Here is a 6,474-nt window from a genome sequence, read left to right as displayed (position 1 = left end):
CAGGCATGACCCACCCTGCCCAGCTCTGGAAGCCTTTCTGTATCACTCTTGTTGCCAATAAGATAATTCATTTTGGGGATACATTCAAATAAATGACATGAAGATGAAATTGTCTTTCTGTTTGTCCTATTCTCAGATAAGACGTGTGGCCCCTTAGTTTTCTGTGGTGGTTTTATATGATTAAATTTGTTTTTGAAAGAGTTTCTGAATATATTACTTGTTCTGTTATGCACATTTTATAAATTAGCACTTTCTTCATGACTGCAGTTGTAAACACTTTCTCATTTGCATTATATATTCATTTAACAGTGAGCGTGTGTTTAACTGCCAAGATAAGTTTTTTTGTTTTTGTTTTTTCTTTTTTTTCCCATAAAATCAGATTCTGCAAAACTTGGGGATTTTTTGGTTTTGCTTTGAGATGGAGTCTCCCTCTGTCACTCAGGCTGGAGTCCAGGGGTGCAATCTCTGCTCACTGCAACCTCTGCCACCTCACCTGGCTGTCATGAGGGATTATTAATAGATGCTTTTAGATAGTCCTCTCTAGTGTCATTGATAATTGGTCATACCATGGGTCTACATGGAATTTCTTTTCTTTACTTTTTTTTTTTTTAAGGTGTGCACTTTCATTCAACTGCTGTCAAGTCAGTGTACAGGTAAGCCCTGGCTGCCTCCATTCCTCCACCCACCCCTAGGGAGACCAACAGCCTTTATACATCTCAAGTTGGGGGACAAAAATGGGGGGACATGATGGCTGATCATTCAAAATTAAAAATACAAAGGCAAAGATTTAAAAAATTTTATATAATTTACACAAAAGCAACGCTATCACCACCCCATGTGAACTTGGGAGAGGACTGGGCATTCTCCTTAGAAATGGGGTGGCTTTTGGGAGGGCAAGGGACTTCCTGTAAGAATGCACCTCCCAGCCGGGCGAGGTGGCTCACGCCTGTAATGCCAGCATGGGAGGCTGAGGTGGGTGGATCATGAGGTCAGGAGTTCGAGACCATCCTTGCCAATATGGTTAAACCCCATCTCTACTAAATATACAAAAATTAGCTGGGTGTGATGGTGCACCTGTAATCCCAGCTACTTGGGAGGCTGAGGCAGAAGAATCGCTTGAACCTGGGAGGCGGAGGTTGCACTGTGCCGATTTGCACCACTGCACTCCAGTCTGGGCGACTGAGTGAGACTCTGTCTCAAAAAAACAAAAAAGAGAATGCACCTCCCGATATTTGGAATGACTATTTAAAAAAAGAACAATGTATAATCAAAGTCCTCAGCCACATTGTAGAACGTTTGGGATTCCTCGCTCCAACTAACTGCTGTCACTTGCACCATTCCAGGTTTTAAATCTTAAGCCAAAAAAAAAAAAAAACCAATCTTATTTTCTGCATAAGTTAGGTTTTTGTCAAGAAAGGTTATAATGTAAGTCACCGTCCGCCTAGAAGTATTTGTGGTAGGGTGGACAATACTGAGGCCGGACTCCTCGTATTCCTGCTTGCTGATCCTCATCTGCTGGAAGGGGGACAGCGAGGCCAAGATGGAGCCACTGATCCATACAGAATATTTGTGCTCAGGAGGAGCAATGATGTTGATCTTCTTCATGCTGGGAGCCATGATGGTGATCTCCTCCTCCATCCTGTCAGCAATACCAGGGTACATGGTGGTGTTACTGGACAGCACTGGGTTGGCATCCAGGTCTTTGCAGATGTCAATGTCACATTTCATAATGGAGTTGAGGGTAGTTTCATGGATGCCACAGGATTCCATGTCCAGGAAGGAAGGCTGGAAAAGTGCCATGGGACAGCGGGGACCGCTCGTTGCTGACGGTGATGACCTGGCTGTCAGGCAGCTGGAATCTCTTCTTCAGGGAGAAGCTGGAGGCCACGTGCAGGGACAGCAGAGCCTGGATGGCTATGTACATGGATGGGGTGTTGAAGGTCTCAGACATGATCTGGGTCATCTTCTCATGGTTGGCCTTGGGGTTCAGGGGGGCCTCGGTCAGCAGCACCGGGTGCTCCTTGGGAGAAACATGCAGCTCATTGTAGAAGATGTCGTGCCAGGCTGAGCACAGTGGCTCATGCCTGTAATCCCAGCACTTTGGGAGGCCGAGGTGGGTGGATCACTAGGTGAGGAGATCGAGACCATCCTGGCTAAGACGGTGAATCCCCATCTCTACTAAAAATACAAAAAATTAGCCGGGTGTGGTGGCGGGCGCCTGTAGTCCCAGCTACTCAGGAGGCTGAGGCAGGAGAATGGCATAAGCCCGGGAGGTGGAGCATGCAGTGAGCCGAGATTGCGCCACTGCCCTCCAGCCTGAGCGACAGAGCGAGACTCCGTCTCAAAAAAAAAAAAAAAAAAAAAGGTGTGGTGCCAGATCTTCTCAATGTCATCCCAGTTGGTGACAATGCTGTGCTCGATGGGGTATTTCAGGGTCAGGTTGCCTCTCTTGCTCTGGGCATCTTCACCCACGTAGGAGTCCTGACCCATGCCCACCATAACGCCCTGGTGCTTCAGATGCCCCACGATTGAGGGGAAGATGGCCCGGGGGGCATTGTCGCCCACGAAGTTGACCTTGCACATACCGGAGCCATTGTTAACTACAAGCACCTCAATATCATCATCCATGGTGAGCTGACAGCGGGCGTGTATAGGCGGCAGAGTGGCCAGGGCAAGGCTTTGTGCTCGCGGGATAGATGCAGTCTCAGCGGTCGCATTTCTTCTTTAAAAAAAAAATTAAAAAAAATAGAGATGATGGGGGGCCGGCCACAGTGGCTCACTCCTGTAATCCCAGCACTTTGGGAGGCGGAGGCAGGCAGATCACGAGGTCAGGAGATCGAGACCATCTTGCTAACACACTGAAACCCTGTCTTTACTAAAAAAATACAAAAAAATTAGCCAGACGTTGTGGGGTGCCTGTAGTCCCAGCTGCTCAGGAGGCTGAGGCAGGAGAATGGTGTGAACCCGGGAGGCAGAGCTAGCAGTGAGCCAATGTCGCTCCACTGCACTCCAGCCTGAGCGACAGAGCGAGCCTCTGTCTCAAAAAAAAAAAAAAAAAATAGAGATGGGGGTCTCACTATGTTGCGCAGGCTGGTCGAGAACCACTGGCCTCAAGAGAGCCTCCTGCCTTGGCCTTCTAAAGTGCTGGGATTACAGGCATAAGCAACTGCACCTGGCCTTTATTTTATTTTATTTTAAGACTGAGGCTTGCTCTGTTGTCCAGGCTGGAGTGCAGTGGTGCAATCTCAGCTCACTGCAGCCTCTGCCTCCTGGGTTCAAGCAATTCTCCTGCCTCAGCCTCCCGAGTAGCTGGGACTACAGGTGCCTACCACCACGCCTGGCTAATTTTTGTATTTTTAACAGAGATGGTGTTTCACCATGTTGGTCAGGATGGTCTCGATCTCCTGATCTCGTGATCTGCCCACCTTGGCCTCTCAAAGTTCTGGAATTACAGGCGTGAGCCACTGCTCCTGGCCCTTTATTTTTATTTATATATATTTTTTGAGACAGAGTTTTAATCTTGTTGTCGAGGCTGGAGTGTAATGGCACGATCTCAGCTCACTGCAACCTCTGCCTCCCGGGTTCAAGTGATTCTCCTGCCTCAGCTTCCTGAGTAGCTGGGATTACAGGCACGTGCCACCATGCCTGTCTAATTTTTTGTTTTTTTAGTAGAGATGGGGTTTCACCATATTGGGGTGACAGGCATGTCTGGAACTCCTGAACTCAGGTGATCCACCTACTTCAGCCTCCCAAAGTGCTGGGATTACAGGCATGAACCATCGCGCTCAGCTTCCTTATTCTTTTATTTATTTATTTTTGAGGTGGAATCTTGCTCTGTCACCAGGCTGGAGTGCAGTGGTGCAATCTTGGCTTACTGCAACCTCCACCTCCTGGGTTCAAGCGATTCTCCTGACTCAGCCTCCTGAGTAGCTGGAACTACAGCTATTAATACAGGCGTGCATCACCACACCCAGCTAATTTTTAGTAGAGATGGGATTTCACCATGTTGGCCAGGATGGTCTTGATCTCTTGACCTCGTGATCCACCTGCCTCGTCCTCCCAAAGTGCTGGGATTATAGGCGTGAGCCACCACTCCTGGCCTCTTTATTCTTATTTATAAGAATATTCTCTCTGACCTCGCAGGTCAAATAATAGCTAGTTGTCTTCTCAATATTCATTCTCCCCTACTCCCCTCCCTTTTTTTTTTTTTTTGAGATGGAGTCTCGCTCTTGTTGCCTAGGGTGGAGTGCAATAGTGCAATCTCAGCTCACCACAACCTCCACCTCCCAGCTTTGAGCAATTCTACTGCCTCAGCCTCCCAAGTAGCTGGAATTACAGGCGTGTGACACCATGCCAGGCTAATTTTTTATTTTTAGTAAAGATGGGGTTTCTCCATGTTGGTCAGGCTGGTCTCAAACTCCCAGCCTCAGGTGATCCAACCACCTCGGCCTCCCAAAGTGCTGGGGTTACAGGCATGAGCCACCATGCCTGGCCACTTGATGAGTTTTTACAACATACTGGAAAAATCAGGTCAACTATATGCTAGTGAAGCCATTAAAGCTTCTATCTAGAAGGTGGTTCAGTGTCTGTGGGTAAAAGAGGAGAGAAGTGAGTCATGGGGCAGATAATAAGTGGCCTCAAGAACATGTCTGAATTCCTGTTTTGAGTCTCCTTCCCTAGTGCTACCAGCCCATCCATCATCCTCCTGCGATATCCATCCTGGTACATTCTTGAAGATGCTCATTGCCTGAGCCAGAATATATGAGTGACGTTTTAGAACTCCTTGACCTTCAAGTAAATGGCAGTAGACTTATTGTTGGAGGAGTGGGTATTACTGGACTTTGGGAAAACCTGTACAGAGACATGTTGCTGGAGAACTTTAGAAACTTAACCTTGATGGAGCAGGCTGGCCTTTTTCCTTCTTCTTTCGTAATGCAGCAAATAGTTGTTCTTAAGCATGTCTTGTGTTCCAAGATTTGCCATAATAATGGCAAGTTAGTGGTGAACACAAAATGGATGGTTCCTGTCCTTGTGAGGCAGTCTAGTGACTTCCCAGGAAAATAAAAATCTGTTCATTGCACGGATTTCATTTTCTCTGTTATGGTTTTCAAGGATTAGTTCTATATGGGGTAGTGAGTGAGGGTATTTGCTTTTGAGTCCTTGTGAAAATTTTCTACTCTTATTATTTTGCTGTTTCTAAAATTGGACTTGTCTATCTTCAGAACGCTTTAAATCCAAAGTGTTAGAATTCTTTTTGTGCAAAGTTCTTGTCTCCTACTCATGACTCCCACATCCTGTGTCTTGTCCCATGAGCAGGGTATCAGCTCTGCAAATGTAGTATGATTAAGAAGGTGTAGCACAAAATGGTGAGGTCAGAGAAGAGAGGAATCCTTCAAGTCACCTGTACAGGTGAGCCCCAGGCAGAAAAGTGTCATTGTGTGGGATAACCTTGTCTAGTGAGAAGCCAGTGGAGAAAGATAACAGACAAATAAAGGGGAAGAATTAAAATGTGAAGAAATAATGGGTAAAACTTTCCAAATTTGATGAAAGGCATGAATCTCTAAATCCAAGAAGCTCAGCAAACTCCAAGTAAGAGAAACTCAGAGAGGCCCACAGTGAGTCACATCATCATCAAAATGTCAAATAGCAAAGACAAAGAGTGCTGAAAGAAGTAATTCCTTACATAAAGGAATTCTCTATAGTGAAAAATTTGGGGAGCTGAAAGCCTGAGGGTTGTGACCAACTCAGCATTCCACTGGAGGCTATATGATCAAACAGCAAACTGTTTATCATAAATGCAGCATGTGGGCAAACTCACATCTGCGCCTGCCACCAGAAGTTATGCCTAGGGCAATCGCTCCCTGGTGCTGTGCTCCTTGAGGTTATCTACTGGAATATCTGGAGCCTACTGTTCAAAGAAAGCAGTCATGGAGACCTGCACTAAATCAAGAAACTGACTGACAATCACCCCCTCCTCCCTATTTCCTTTACTCAATAAATATGAAGGGCTCTAGAAGCTCAGGGCCCTTGTTCACTAGAAGCAAGGAGCCCCCAACCCCTTCTTTTAAAACAGATATTTTTGTTTTTGTCTTTATTTCTGTTTGTCCCCCTTTGTTCAGTCCACCAGGGTCTGTGGCAAAGTGGCGTCATGAACAGGGACTTCAAGGACGTGAATGAAGAAGGTCTGCTGGAGCAGAGGAAGTGAAGCTAACAAGATGAACGAGGACCTTGGGACAAATCTGCCAGCAGGGAGTATAAGGTCAGTGCTCTAAAGAAGTACTGGGAATGGGAAGTTCTGAATGAGGGTAACATGGGGCAGAATTTGTCTGTTGAAGTAAAACATTATGTGCAATTGCTTAAAGTTCTGTTGAAACAGTCTGGAGCTCAAGTTAATTCACAGACATTAACTAGGCTTCTGCAGGAGGTTATTACACATAACCCATTGTTTCTGCAGGCAGGCACTCTCAATGTAGA

At 46.2% G+C, this 6,474-nt stretch overlaps 1 pseudogene; it reads right to left on the bottom strand.

Moving 5' to 3' along the window:
- Window positions 1–1,326: 1,326 nt before the first annotated feature.
- Window positions 1,327–2,685, bottom strand: LOC744996 (actin, cytoplasmic 1-like; annotated as a pseudogene).
- Window positions 2,686–6,474: the final 3,789 nt, after the last annotated feature.

This window comes from Pan troglodytes, chromosome 20 (genome assembly GCF_028858775.2).
Source record: "Pan troglodytes isolate AG18354 chromosome 20, NHGRI_mPanTro3-v2.0_pri, whole genome shotgun sequence".
Classification (NCBI taxonomy): Eukaryota; Metazoa; Chordata; class Mammalia; order Primates; family Hominidae; genus Pan; species Pan troglodytes.
Note: the sequence above shows the minus strand (reverse complement) of the source record. Positions and strands in the feature narration are given on the sequence as shown.